Source organism: Triturus cristatus, chromosome 6 (assembly GCF_964204655.1).
Source record: "Triturus cristatus chromosome 6, aTriCri1.1, whole genome shotgun sequence".
Lineage (NCBI taxonomy): Eukaryota > Metazoa > Chordata > Amphibia > Caudata > Salamandridae > Triturus > Triturus cristatus.
Window position 1 is genome coordinate 1177027334 of NC_140589.1, and position 15058 is coordinate 1177042391.

Below are 15058 nucleotides of genomic sequence, written 5' to 3' on the forward strand. Positions count from 1 at the left end.
TTTTCCCATTCGAAAAAGAAAACACAGGGTATAACTCTAATCCTATCACAGCTTTCCTTAGATATCGAAGAAAGAGAATGTAGCGAATCCGCACTAACCTACCCCCAGGTAACCAATTGGAATTGAATTCCCCGGTGTGATACCCTCGATATCCAATGAAACTCTATGAGAGAGATTGTAGCGAAACCTCTTACAAACCTACTCTTAAGGAACCAATTGGAAACGATTTTTTCGCTGCAATACCTCTGATATCCAACTTAACTCTGTGAAAGAGAATCTAACTCGACCCTAGGTAACCAATTGGAGAGCAGCGTCTAGTCACAACACCGCTGATATCCAATCAGAATTTACAAGAGAGAATAGGACCTTAGACACAATTGTTACCCAATGAGAAACCAGATCCAACGCGCGAAGATATGTTTAAATAACACAGAGAGAAAAGGAAATATAGAACGTACCGCAACAGACCGAGTAGGACGCAGAGACGCCGCCGGTTCATACATCGACAAAAATATTTTAAGGTAAGGAACATACGACTGCTAGGTTTACTAAGCTGACCCATATGGTCCCAAAGAAGTAGGCGATTTAAGAGTATAACGTGCTAATTAGATTCTAGAAGTCCTTATTCAAAAACAATGCGAAAACTAGTCTAGACTAAATGTCGTATACTTTTAAGATAGTAAAGACATACTTATCACGAGGACCGATATTCACTTTCATGAATTACGACGTCTTTTAAATTAACATAAAAAAACTGAAAAGTAAAATAGCAACTGCCTGAGTATATATTACATTTTATTTTTAGTTTCACCCGTATGAAGACAATTGCCTAAAAAAAGACCGTCGCCCTCATCACTATTCTCATATCATTTAACGACGGAATACGTCATATTAGGTAAATTCATAAAATCTTACAATAGAATATTAATTAAATCCGATTGGAGAACTAAACATTGAGATGTATATATTTTTTGTCTCTTCGTTTCAGTATACCTTGAATTACATCCGTTATTATGAAATAAAAAAGAAGATATTTCCAAATCTAGAGAACAAACTACTGTAAGTAATAAAGGGAAGTGTCAATGTCTCCAAACTAACGACGGAGATATATATGTGACTTAAATAAATATTATTGCTTTTTAGTACGAAGAATCAGCCTTAATACAAGAGCGACAATAAAGTAAAAGAAATAACGTTGTTAGACCGTTGGAAACGTATTGAAGATACAGACAACGTAAGCATGTATTATTATTGAAGGAATTTATTAAAAGAAGAAAATGATTAGCAATATGCTCTTAAAAAACAGCTACAAAAGAGATTAACAATAAAAATATCATTTTAAATCTCCATGGCTGATAAAAGAATAAAAGCACTAATTGAAAAATATAAAGCTAGAATTATAACAATTAGATAAATTGAGTCACAGAGGTGATGGTGAAGGTCCAAAAAATGTCGATCTGTAAAACATCAGTGATTGGAGTGTAATTATCATATTATGTTGTAGGTTAACGTGTGGCCCCTCCTGATGAAGACGCAGTTTGCGTCGAAACGCGCGTCGAGAAAGAATCTACTCGTCAGCCACTAAAGAATATGTACTCATGTAACTGTAATTATTATGTGATGTGATAAAAGTGTAATTTTTTAGAAATTTTAATAACTGTATTTCACTTTGTATTATGAAATGTTTTTTAATATGTCATTAAATGAATGTTTTTAAATATAGTAAGTGTTAGTCAAATTTATATAAGTTGCACTCCAATATCTCTAAGAATTTAAATGCACTAATTGGGCATAGATATACCAACAGACTACAGACAATTTAAGCATATTTGCCTAGGGATTTCTACCTTACTTGTCAAATAATAAAACCAGGGGCAGAAAAGAAGATCCTGACTCACAGGCGGGCATATCAGCTTAACGTTACGAGTGAGGAGGAGGCAGAACTCACGACTTGCGGGGTAGTGTTCCCACCCAGAGAATTGTTCAAATAACAGTTAAAAGACTCTGGATGGAGGATGAACAGGGTCGGGGGAGGGGAAGTGGAAGTGGACACCACGAGTCAGTCGGAGGAAGATATTGGGTCTCCTTTTGGCCTACAAGAAGAACACAGAGAAAGGGTGACACTAAAGCAGGCCCAAAGATCATCTGTGCCTGCCCCCATTCCCTCCCTGATTCCTGAGGCACCCCCCTCCTCAGGGACCTCCAACAGCCTCCCCTGCAACTAATTCTCCTCCCATTATACACCTAGAAAACCATGAGTGGAGAGAGACATCTGTCCTAGACACCCCTCTGTGAGCCCCAATTCATTCCATCAGTGTCTGTTCCTGTGTCTGCACTGCAGGGGAAAATGACGGCCATAGAGGAGGCTATGGCAGTGATCTCCCGGGACATATAGGACTTAATGGGAGAGGCCCCAATGCTGTGAGAGACACTGTCTGGCCAGCTTAAATCTTTAACTGCTTCCATCACCACCTTGAATGCAGCTTTGTTGTCTATTTTAGCTCCCAAACCCACCTAACCCTCTGTTGTCCTGTCCCCAACTTCCTTGGTCTTCACTGTTTCCCCTACTACCCCTTGTTTTGTCTCTCCCCATGGGTGTGTGGTCCTGCACTGGCCAGCCAAATTTTGTCCATGTTGGAGGTGGAGTTGAACATCATTCTAAAAACTGAGAGAAAGGATGGTCAGTGACTTTGTCCCCCAAGCCAGGTCCTTTGTTACAAAACTACATGTGGCTTAGGGGGCAGATATTATTATTTTATTTGACAATGGACTCTTAACTTTGAACTAGGTTTTGACTTTGGGCTATTTTGATTGTCTCTTTGTGTATAGACTAGTTCCCCTAATGCTGCCAGACATTTTATTTCTGTTGCCTAACCACCTCCAAGTTCCCTTTTCCACTCTACCTTAAGATGTTATTTGTGTGTGTTTCTCTAATTCTCTCTGACTTTGTTGTTTATTATTATGATATTGCAGTTATTTTTCAGATTTCAAAAAGTTTTAAAAATATTATTTTAAAAATCTCTGTAATTTGTTGCATTTAATTTGGTTACATGTGAACGTATTTGTATTTAGTATATGCTTTCAAATGGATGGCTTGTCACATAAGGTTTTGTACTATCGTAAACGTATTAAGCATGAAGTGATATTGAAAGAAAACACATTACAAAAAACTTCCAAGTCAACTTAGTTTAGAGCTTGTGAACAGTGTACATATTTTCCAAACAATGATAACGATAAAAAGCATTATGTACGGGGGATATCTACTATGACTGCGTAAGAATGTGGGTTAAGATATTTGTGAGTGTGTGTTATACTTGGGTGTTTGGGTATATGTGTGTGGATGGGTGGCATCTCCCAGCACAGGTAGCTTAGGTGGCTGCGCTAGTGGGCCAAGAGGCTGTGCTGCTGGGGTTGATGGCTATGCTTCTGGGATTGGGCGCTGTGCTGGTGGTGTCGGTGGCTATACAGGTGAGTTGCCAGTGGCTGTATAGGTGTGGGTTCCGGTTGCTGTACAGTTCGGAGTGCCGGTTGCTGTACAGGTGGTTGTGCCAGTGGCTGTACAGGTGGTGGTGACACTAGCTGTAGAGGGAGGGTGCCAGTGGCTGTGTTAATGGCACAGGTGACGGTGCAGGTGGTGTGAGTGGCTGTGCTGGTGGGGGTGTAAGTGGTTGTGTAGATTCTTCTCCATGTGATGTCCATGAAGGTAGACTGGAACATTTTGAGGATTCCCTACATCCTCTTGGTCCATCCTCATCATATCTTGGCAACATTACACAATATTATCCAAGGCATGGGTCTGCCTGTCAATCCTTTGAATGAGTCCTTGAAGTCAGTCTGAAATGTCAGAGTAGCCCCTAGTGCACAAACATCCTGCTGCACATCACTCTGCTGTTGGATTAGATGAGTTTATTGTTCAGTTTAATAAAACTCACAAATAAATGGAGACATTACATTAAAAACCACATACAATTCATCCGTCTTTTCATTTGTGCACCATATGCAGCTGCTACAAAATTAATATGCCAAGTTTAAAATGTCGGTTCATAGAGATGTAAACATAAGCAGTTCACAAGTGAATAGAGACATTACATTAAAAACCACATAAAATTCATCCATCTTTTGATTTGTGCACCATGTACAGTTGCTACAAAATCAATGTGCCAAGTTTAAAGTGCCAGTGCATAGAGCTGTAAACATAACCAGTTCAATTTAGCCAAATCAATATGCCAAGTCAACCATGTCAGTTTAAAGTGCTGGTGCATCCAGATGTACAAATAATCAATTGAGGGAACATGGATCACTTGTCCTGTAGTATCAGGGTCTTTACTCTTGGGAAACTGTATAGAAAACCCTCATATGAGTACACAGGTCGGGGGCGGTGTATCTTGAGTCTATGCCTTCGTGTACTGTCACAGCATCTTCATTGGGTTTCTTTTGTTTGTATGCTGTCCTCCACCTGGAGGTAGACCAACTGATTTCACAGTAGCGTCCAGATATCAAAAAGAGAAAAGAGGGATGTGCGAGGTGCTCAAAGTGGTGAAGTTAAAATTCCCTACTGCACTCAAAAAACTACAAAATTTTATTAAAGATGCGAGTGGGGTGGGAAATTAAAAACAAAAATGATGTTGTAATAGACAAAGTTACTGGTCTATTGCATCAGTGAATAAGGTCAACATGTTTCAGCCTTCTCTCTCAATCTTAAGGCTTTCGTCAGGACCAGGGTATGAAGGGGGCGTATTCTGCCGCCTTTTCTGAGTGATCAGGTAATCACTTGTGTTTTAATTCGTTTGAAGAGTCATTATCTCTTTCGGTTCAACCGGGACGCTGCGATCAGAGTCAGCACAAGTTGCGTGTAAGGAAGAACCGGAACAGGTTCCCTGATTTCTGATGTCCCGAGGAAGCCACAACGAGGCATCCAGAAAGAGATAATGACTCTTCAAACGAATTAAAACACAAGTGATTACCTGATCACTCAGAAAAGGCGGCAGAATACGCCCCCTTCATACCCTGGTCCCAACGAAAGCCTTAAGATTGAGAGAGAAGGCTGAAACATGTTGACCTTATTCACTGATGCAATAGACCAGTAACTTTGTCTATTACAACATAATTTTTGTTTTTAATTTCCCACCCCACTCGCATCTTTAATAAAATTTTGTAGTTTTTTGAGTGCAGTAGGGAATTTTAACTTCACCACTTTGAGCACCTCGCACATCCCTCTTTTCTCTTTTTGATATCTGGACGCTACTGTGAAATCAGTTGGTCTACCTCCAGGTGGAGGACAGCATACAAACAAAAGAAACCCAATGAAGATGCTGTGACAGTACACGAAGGCGGAGAATCAAGATACACCGCCCTCGACCTGTGTACTCATATGAGGGTTTTCTATACAGTTTCCCAAGAGTAAAGACCCTGATACTACATGACAAGTGATCCATTTTCCCTCAATTGATTATTTGTACTACCATTGGAAGCCGGATGGATCACTGCTTCTCATTCCCTCCCCTTTGATATTTACGCATCCAGATGTAAACATAACCAGTGCAGTTTAGTCAATTCATATAGACTTTAAGGATTACTAATGAGTCTCATTTCCACTATATCAAAGAACTTTGTATGGCAGCAGTTTATTTGGGTAGTAGTAGGGTTGAAACATAGCTTCACTGCCTGCCTTCAAGTGCTTATGCAGCTCCGTTTAAAAGTTGGGCAAAGTGGAGTGCGTCTAAAGTCCATTAGGCTTAGACAAATGCAGATTACATGCACAAGATCCTCTCTTCCCAATCTGCAGAGATGGCAGATATGCTCTCCTATTGTCCTTTTCCAGGGGGGTAAGTGCGAGAGGATCGGTAACGTGCCAAAGGGGAGTCTTAAGAATTTTTCTTTTGTCTTCATTCTGAAACCCGTTCTTAAATAGGTTTGTGGTTTAAAAAGTTTATAGTTGTTGAGCACTGGCTAGCCATGTGTCTTTTTTGCAAGATTAATGATCCTGACTCTGCTCCTAAAATCTTATGCCAACTTTTGATGTATGCCCTCTCCTTTTCACTGACTGTTCCTGTAAACCAAATTCTAGGAGAATTTGGGCAGGGGACACGCAGGTTGGGAGGTGAGAGATCACTCTATAAGCGTTGGTTATTATTTTGCCCAGCGCAATTGCATCTTTCCCTCGCATCACTTCACTACAGTATGTTAGCATTGGTTGTAGCTTAGCCCTGATGACCTGTAGTAGAGGATCTAGGGTTAGATCTGGTAGAACTTTCTTTAACTGGTCTCATTGTTAAGGAAGTTGTAATACCTTTCCGACGCTATGCTTCCATCTGAGGTTTGTATGAGTCCCTGCTATCCAGTAAAACTCCTAGATATTTATATTCAGTGGCCAAACCTAAGCACTGCCCATCTAGATACCAGTTCAGCTTCACTCTGCTTTTAAACAATCCATCCTCCCAGTGGCCAACCAACATAAGCCCATGCCACCCACCTGCAAGTGATGCCCTGTAATGACCAGTACAGAAAGGGTGGCATGTGGGAGGTTGTGATGGTAGATTCATGCATAGGAGATACTTGCCCTTCAACTGGGCTGTTTCTCTTTGAGACATTTAAGAGTAGGCCTGAAATACACCTTCATGGAAGGAGTGTCTAGAAGAATCTACACATCGACCTGGGATGTGATTGCTGTGAGCAGGTGAATGCTGTCTAGGGCTCTTTAGCATCAGTAGCTGCCTGGGTAAATGCTGGGGACTGGCAATCCTCAGAAGTGAAGTAGGAGAACAATGCTGGCTGGATGTGGGGTGGCCTTCAGTTGTTTAGGCATTGAGCCAACAATGCCCTCCTCTTGTCCGCCTCCTTGGCCATCTTCATTCTCCTCATCCTCTTTTTCTTGAGCAGTTCTGGCCATGGAAATTGCTGCTTGAAGGAGGATCAGATTCTCTTCTTGGATTGCCTGCCGCTGTCTGCTTATAGATAGCTCAGCACCATACCTACGCTCTATGCCCCAAGTACCTAAAAGAAGAAGACAGCACAGACGAAATACATCACATACAAGTTTAAATGGTGAAGCAAAACAGATTATTGAAATACATCTTCAGCTGTGTTTGAAGTTGCACTTAAAATGAGGTTTGTGAAGCCCAACATATGATAGCTCATAGATTAGCAGGGATGCGATAAATAAACAAGTTCAAGGCAAACTGTTAGAAATTGGGTTCCTGGTTGACTGTGGTACCCTAGTCAAACAGTAACCACAATCCTAGTCAGGGTATGTCACAAACACTCCCAAAATCAACCTGTGCTCAACCTCTGATAGCTTTGCACAGATTTGTCAGGCTTAACTTAAGAGACAATGTTTAAAGTATTTGTGCAACACTTCAAACAGTAAAACAGTGAAATAAACACTCAAAAATATTCCACACCCGGTTAGAAAATTAGCTGTTCATGTATTAAATAAAACAAGACCAAAATGATAGAAATCCAATACGTTGAAATTAAAATATGACTTTAAAAAGAATATACTGTAAAATAGCCCTTAGAAGCCATAAGCGATTTTTGGGGTATCTAGTCAATCCGGACCGAGCCAAAGTCAAAAGTTCAGGACTGTGATGAAGCATTGGCGGGATACCAGGACCCAGCGAGGCCCGCTGAACAAAACTACCTTAATCCACAATGCATCAGTTCTGCTGGAGGAATCACCTCAGCAGGGTGGTTGGAAGACTTTAATGTCCCTGAGACATCAGATCAGGATGCCAGTCAGCTAGCGCTTGGAGTCATTATGGGTTCAAGTGATGTAGGTCCAATCATTAGCACCCAGGCAAGAGAGAGCAGCAGGCAGCAGTGCAGCAGTGCAGCACAGCAAGGTAGCAGTTCTTCCAGAGCAGCAGTCTAGCAGAGTGGTTACAGGTCCAGAAGTGTATTAAAGTGGGGTGTCAGAGGCCAACTCCAGCCACAGATTTTTGTGGTGTGGATATCCCCCGTGAGGTCAGCTGTCCATGAGTTTGGAATACACAAAGACTTCCTAGATGAAGTTGAAGGTTTATTATTTTTCGGTTTTATTAATGTCAACATGAAAACAAAATTAGAGACGTACCACAAGGTATTGGTAAAAATTAGTCTCCACCATAAAATGATTTGAAAAACATTTGCATACACTGTGAAATCATTTCCACAAGCATTAGGTAATGTGCAAAGAAGGCAAAGTTTAAGTAAAATACAAAAATTTACACACCAGGTAGGCAGATGGCACAGGGCTTATTTCCTACTGCTAATATGTCTCCTAATCGCATAGATGTAGATTTGTCTGTGGTTATGATCATGGACTTATTCTTGACAGGAACTAAAATTAAGGCCACACATACATATTGGAGCAACTAAGGGCCATATTCACAAGGAGCTATCGCCAAATTAACAGCACTTTATGGCAGCCAAAGTCATGATAAATTTACCTCCCCATTCACAAGCTGCAGCTAAAAGTCCACAGCACCAGTTTACCCGCGATAGCAGCCGCAAAAAACATCGCCACAGAGGATCCCCGCAACTATCGCTAATGAGATGCAGAGTAGGCGTTCTCGTTCCAAAAGCCGCGACAACACCACACCTCAACATTCTCAATGACCAGACAGATTGGCGTTAAGAACACAAATCCGGTGATAAGGCACGTTAGCACCAGGAAATCTACACCTGCTCTGACCTGGTGTTAAGTCGGACGGCAGCCAGCACCACCAAAGGGAGACCAGCCCAGGGCCACATCGGAAGTGCAACAGATGCCATGGAGCCACACATCATGCGGCCCGGACACCCAAGATTGCCACAACACCCACGACACCACCCCCGGACCACCCCTCCCTGGCACACACCCCCAACAAAGACATGCAACATCAGCTACACAAAAACATGTACAAATTATTCTGCATGATGTCGCACAATCACAACAGTTGAAATGCATGTGTCGACACAGAAATGAGCATCACACATTCACTTCCGAAGCAACAAAAAAACCTTTATTAAAATGAACACCAAAATCAAATGAAGACACATGGCAGATCCCCGCGGGACAGTCCGTAGGTCACAGCCTGCAAGACAAAAAACATGATGAGAAGGTGTGTCCTGCGCACATCAAAGGACAGAGTAAGAGCGAAGGAGAGAGAGAGAGAGAAGAAGAAGAAGAGAGGGAGAGAGAGAAGAAGAGAGAGCGAAGAAGAGAGAGAGAGAGAGAGAGAGAGAGAAGAAGAGAGGGAGAGAGAGAAGAAGAGAAGGAGAGAGAGAAAGAAGAAGGGAGGGAGAGAGAAGAAGAGAGAGAGATGCCCCTGCGCACCCAGGCCACACAGCTCACCTGCTGCCACCGGTGTGTTCTCAACCACTTGCCGGCATGTAGCGCAGTCCAATATGTCACATATCTGAGTCAGAGCCGTCATCTGAAACGAGTCCAGATACATGACTGGCACAGTATACACACTCAAACAAGACAACAGTGCCTGCCCATCCATGCACACCCAGGCAGAGGCATCACAAAGGCACCCGCAGCCCACAGAGCATGCCTGCCCATTCACACCCCGGCCTCACTGCTCACCTTCCACCACCGGCGTGTAGACTGGATGTCCCACAACAAGCAGCTTCACACCACAAGCCCGGGGCCCGCGGACATGGCACCCTCCACACCATGTAGCCATCCTCCGCAGGCCACCAGGTCTCACGTGTGTTGCTGGGTCTTGAATACTCCATGGCTGAGGACATACCAGTGCACCCGGCAACATCGCAGGCTGCACACCCGCTCAGTTTTGATTTGTTCAGCATTACGTACATCAATTGTGTGTCTTTTGCACACCCGATCAGCCCAATGGGTGCCACTAAGTCTGTCACCCGGAAGCGAGGCCACGTGGAGATAGTCCCGCGCTGCCCGCTGGCTCTGGCCTACACTTCGGTCCAGCAGGGCACACGAAACCTGAGTTGCCCAGACCGCCGGGACGGGGCATCATCGCAGGGTGCCCACCCGCTCAGCAGCTTAAGGTGCCACTGACTCAGTGCACCCAAAGTCACCTTCCCGTGGCGGGGTGCCTGTGCCTGCCGCAATGCGCCGGGTGCGACAAACCCTGTGCAACCACAGTTAGCGCCACGTGGTGGTCGGTCCGTGCCGTATGCAGGCCTGGGTTGCCACTAACCCTGTGCAACCCCAGTCAGCGCCATGTGGTGGTCGGCCCATGCCGTACGCAGGCCTGGGTTGCCACTAACCCTGTGTAACCCCAGTCAGCGCCACGTGGTGGTCGGCCCGTGCCGTACGCATGCCTGGGTTACCACTAACCCTGTGCGCAACAACACTCTTGTGCCCTTTATGATTGGGAACCGTGGCGTCCATCATCCAGTCACTACGGGCAGAGGAGAATGTGACGTCATCGGCCCCTTATGTTGGCGAAGTCACATGGCCTGTGACGCCTGTGCTGGATGGGTGTGGTGTGCATTCAAACCTGCCCTCAGGGAGTGTCTGTGACATGCTGACAACTAGACCAGTGACCTGCACACCACCAGCGAGTACGCCTGCGATGGGTAGCAATGAAGGCCCCCCCTCGGAGCGTAAGTGGAGTGGTCTGGCCTGTTGTACCCCGGACCAGCGCAGGGCTTGCCACAATGACATGTGGGCTCTGGGCGTGGTTCAGTCCATGTCCGGACAAGGAAGTGAGTGATGCATGTGTCCCAGTTGTAGTGTCCATGGGACCCGGAACACAAAATGCAATTTAGCACCCTCTGACTGGCATCCCACAGGATGCACCCCATTGACGCAAGGGAAATCACTGTCCCTACATTCATCCACACATGCATACATGACTGATGATAGACATGACACAGCAGTGCGTCAATGGATGTTTATTGCACATCCAGTGCAGTTATGCAGCTGGAGCGGTTCAGGGCAATGGCCAGCACACTACACAATATGAGCCCGTGGAGGGCGAGCCAGAGTCCATCCGGGGATGACAAGTCCTGCTGAAGGGAAGGGTACAGTCCGCAGCCTGGTCGCTGTGTCATTGGGCATCAATCCAGAAGTAGCAGTCCATGTCGCTGTCCAAGGTGAGTGCATCAGAGTGTATCGTGGGTCAGTGGAAGGTCATGAGGCCACGTGCGGGACCAAGCAGACACAGGCCGGGTGGCGGTGATGAATGCTAGTGCCTGGTCCTTCTGACCACAGTCCCATCCACGTCCTCGTCCCCGGGTGTGTGCCCTGCCCCACCTGTGGGTGTTGCAGAACCAGCTGCCGCACTGTGTGCCACTGACACATCAGGGGCCTGAGTGGATCCGGCTGCCGCACTGTGTGCCACTGACACATCAGGGGCCTGAGTAGATCCAGCTGCCGCACTGTGTGCCACTGACACATCAGGGGCCTGAGTGGATCTGGCTGCTGCACTGTGTGCCACTGACACACCAGGGGGCAGGCATGTGGATGGTGTGGGGGCAGCAGCATTTATCAGCGCCACGCCTTGTGGCGGCAATGCCATGGTGGAGGTCTGTAGGGCATGATAGATCCCAGCTACATTTCGATGATGTGCAGCGGTGGCTGCCATCCTTTCCGCCTCCATCCGCACCATGTCCTCCATGAGCCTCCGTATGTGGCATCGCTGGAGCCACTCTGAGCGGACAGGTGTTCTTCTCTCCGCGTCATGACTCCAGCGATGTCAGTCAGGGCCCGTTGGAGACCATGGGGTGGACATAGACACCCAAGCATGGCGTCCAGTTTGGCAGCCATGATGCCAAAGTCCACCTGCACCTGCTGAGCCATTTCCATCTGGCACTCCAGCACACGGCATTGGAAGGCCATGTGTTGTTCCTGGAGGTCTTGGGAGGGTGCCGGGGCTGTGGGTGCCTCCTGCTGGGTGGTTTGGTTGATGGGTGGGGTCTCATTGATGTAGCTGGGCTGCCCTGAGCCTGGATGTGAGTGGCGGATGAGGTCAATGATGTCTTGGATGGTTTGGGCGTTGATGCTGGCATTGTCCTCCTCGTCATCCGTGAAGAGTGGCTGGGATTGCTCTGCAGGAGGTGTTGACGGTGCTCCTGCGATGTGAAGTGGAGATGGTATATTACAATGTGTCCATATGTGTGTAGACGCATGGTATAGGTTGACATTCAGACAGCATGGCATTGTACATTGTGACAGTCTGTAGATCTGGGCGATGACCCAGAGTCATTGTGGGTGTGCACTGTGCTCTGCTTGATTGTGCATGTGTGCCATTGTACCCATCTCCACCCGTCCCCCCAGTACCTGGTGGTCACTCACCCTTTTGCGGTTGTGTTGTGTCCTGTTGAGCAGTGTCCGGTCCCCCGACTTCGGCCACAGTCTCCACACTGATGGCTATCGACACCAGCTCCTCCATGTCATCCAGCTCCAGCTGTGGCCCTGGGCCCTCACCTCCAGTCTCCGTTGCTGCCTTCTGGTTGGGGGAGAGTTTCTCCTTCGTCTTCCGCTTGATGTCATTCCATCGCCTCTTGACCTCGTCCATTGTCCTCTTGTGCTCACCGACAGCATTCACCTTGTCGACGATATCCCGCCATATTGCAGTTTTAGTGCCCAGTGACACATTGGAGGTGACGAAGAGTTGTTGATGGTGTTCCATCACCTCCGTGACGATGATCCTGTTCGCCTGCAGACTGAACTTCATCTTCCTCGTCTTCTTGTCCTTACCCTTCCCTGTCCCCGAGGTCCCAGGCTGGTCGTCCGGGGTGATTGTGGGGTTGCGCTCGTCCTCTGTGCCTGCTCCGGCTGCCTCCATGGTGCTTGGGTGTAGGTCAGTTTGTGTGTGGGTGTATTTTTCCGCTTTTATGGAGATTTTTCCCACCTGCCAGGTGTGTGTTGCAGGCTGATTTCCTCATCGCGCTTTGGCCCATCGCAGGTTTTTTGGTGTTGTGGTTTGTGTCCGCGGTTTCGGCAGACTATCGCATGCTACCGCCTTGTTGTGTATCCTACATTGTCACGAGGTTATTTTACCGCAATGGGCTGCGATATTGAAAGTTGCGTTACGCTACTCTTGCGATAGTTATCACACATTCTTGTGAATATACCCCTAACTGTGAGTGTTAATAGAAGACAGTATTAAAAATGTCAGCAACTCCTCTTCTTTTATAAGTTTAAAAGAGAAAATGTATTTAGCAATTACAATAAAAATAGATAAGCATACAAGCATGTGAGTACATTACGATGAAAGGAGTATGTGAGATCTAATTAAGCAATAGAAAATAGTAACAGTGTAAAATAACAGAGAAAGGAAGAAAGAGAAACAAATATAATATAACTATATCCTATTACAAAGAGATTAGAAAGGTATGATGTCATTGCTAAAACATGAGCAACAAAAATATAACAATAACAATAACAGAAATTGAGATCAATTATCAGTACTGGTAATAAAGAGTAAAGGAGGTTTGGGTACCTCCTCAGTCCTAGGCTTGTGTAAACTGGTAGCCTTTGCAGAAAAATCCAGGACAGTCATCACAGGTAACCAAAGAATTTCTCTGTTGATGGCAAGGATTGAACTATGCTCTGCCAAGTCTGTGATTATAGCATACACCATACCACTAGGCTTGCAAATATATATCAGACGAGTCTTTCAATGCTTTGGTGTTCTGCTGAAATGCAACTGCAATAAGTAAATCCAGTACATTGTGTGAATGAGAAGACCAAACCAAATTATTTCAGGAAAAAAATTGATGATGTAAAAGGGGATGTACGTGTGAAAAATATAATTTTCTACTTCCAGATTTTTAACCAAAATTGGTGTGTGGCGGAACATTCGAATATCATTGGTTTAAGGTCAGAGGCAGTGTTAATGCGGGACCAACAGAAGGAGGTGAAGGTAGGATGTATTCTATGAGGAGTGGTAGGAGTGATCAAGAGTCTATTGTGAATACAAAATAAAGTTTGAATGGTGTTAACTGCTCTAGAGGATTTCCGTAATTTAATCAAAATTTTGTTCCATATATGAATTGAAAAAGAAGTCTTTCGGTCAGATTCCCTTTGCAGTTTCACATCTGTTTTGTCTTGATCTTCTGGTGAAGTAGTTAGTTTCTTATGTATTTAGGATGCTGAAGGAGAATTTAACAACAGAGGGGCTAGGTGAGGGGTAGGACAATTAAAAGTGATATTATGCAGGAGATGATCATATGTTGATTGGATGCCGGATATTAATGAAATGACGTGATTGAACTAGTGTAAAAGGAAGACAAGAATCATTATCAAATAGTTAATAAATCCATCTAAGACCCTTTTCAAGCCAAGCTTTCCAAAAAAGTGTTTTATTATTTATTGTTCCATGTTTATTATGCCAAATTGAGGATTAGAGAAATTGTTCTTTGATATTCTGATGAGAGCTAATAATAGATTGAAGAAGTTTACAGGCATTTTTAGGTCTCGCCTGACCCAGCGCATGCGCTGGTCTGGCGAGACATTTTGTGAGGGCTCCAAAAAGTGCTACCAGGCCAGCCTAGAGCTACAGTGCTTGTGCGCGGACGCGCGCGTCGCGCTTTACCGCGATTACTTTCACTTTCGCGGCCGCACTGCCGCTTTGATGATCTCCGTGAGGCTTCAATACATTGCAGCAGTTAAAACAAGCATTGGCATAGCCAATAGGTCTCGCTTTTGGGACCTTATAAGTGTTTAGTTATGCAACTGTTGCATGGCTAATCACTTATAAGGTCCCAAAGGCGAGACCTATTGGCTATGCCAATGCTTGTTTAGAATAGGGTGGGATAAGGAGAGAGGTTTCTGAGTAAAAGATAATGTTAGACATGGGATCCCTGGTTAGCTGAGGTAGGTACCTTAGGCCAAATAGGGACCCGCGTTTCCACATCAGAGAAAGGAAGGTCACCTTCTGAGATAGCTGCCGCTCACCCCCTTGGTAGCTTGGCACGAGCAGCCAGGCTTATCTTCAAGGCAAATGTGTAAAGTATTTGCAACCATGCTCACAGCAACCCAATGATGACATCACAAATAGACTCCACACGAGTTTTATAAATACGAGTATAAATTTAATATAAAAAGATATATGATAAGACCACACAATATAAATTCAACATATGAGTATGTGTAATATTTCTCCTG

At 45.1% G+C, this 15058-nt stretch overlaps 1 protein-coding gene across 3 annotated transcripts in view; it reads left to right on the forward strand.

Annotated features, from left to right (window-relative positions):
• RGS17 (regulator of G protein signaling 17) overlaps positions 1-15058 on the forward strand; it is a 428374-nt gene that overhangs the window by 112557 nt on the left and 300759 nt on the right. The window contains exon 2 of one of the 3 annotated variants that reach the window (XM_085612101.1): positions 13719-13814. The exons of the other annotated variants lie outside the window; for them this stretch is intronic. The gene's annotated coding sequence lies outside the window, so the exon portion shown is untranslated. The remainder of the gene's footprint in view (positions 1-13718; positions 13815-15058) is intronic. 3 annotated transcript variants of the gene reach the window in all.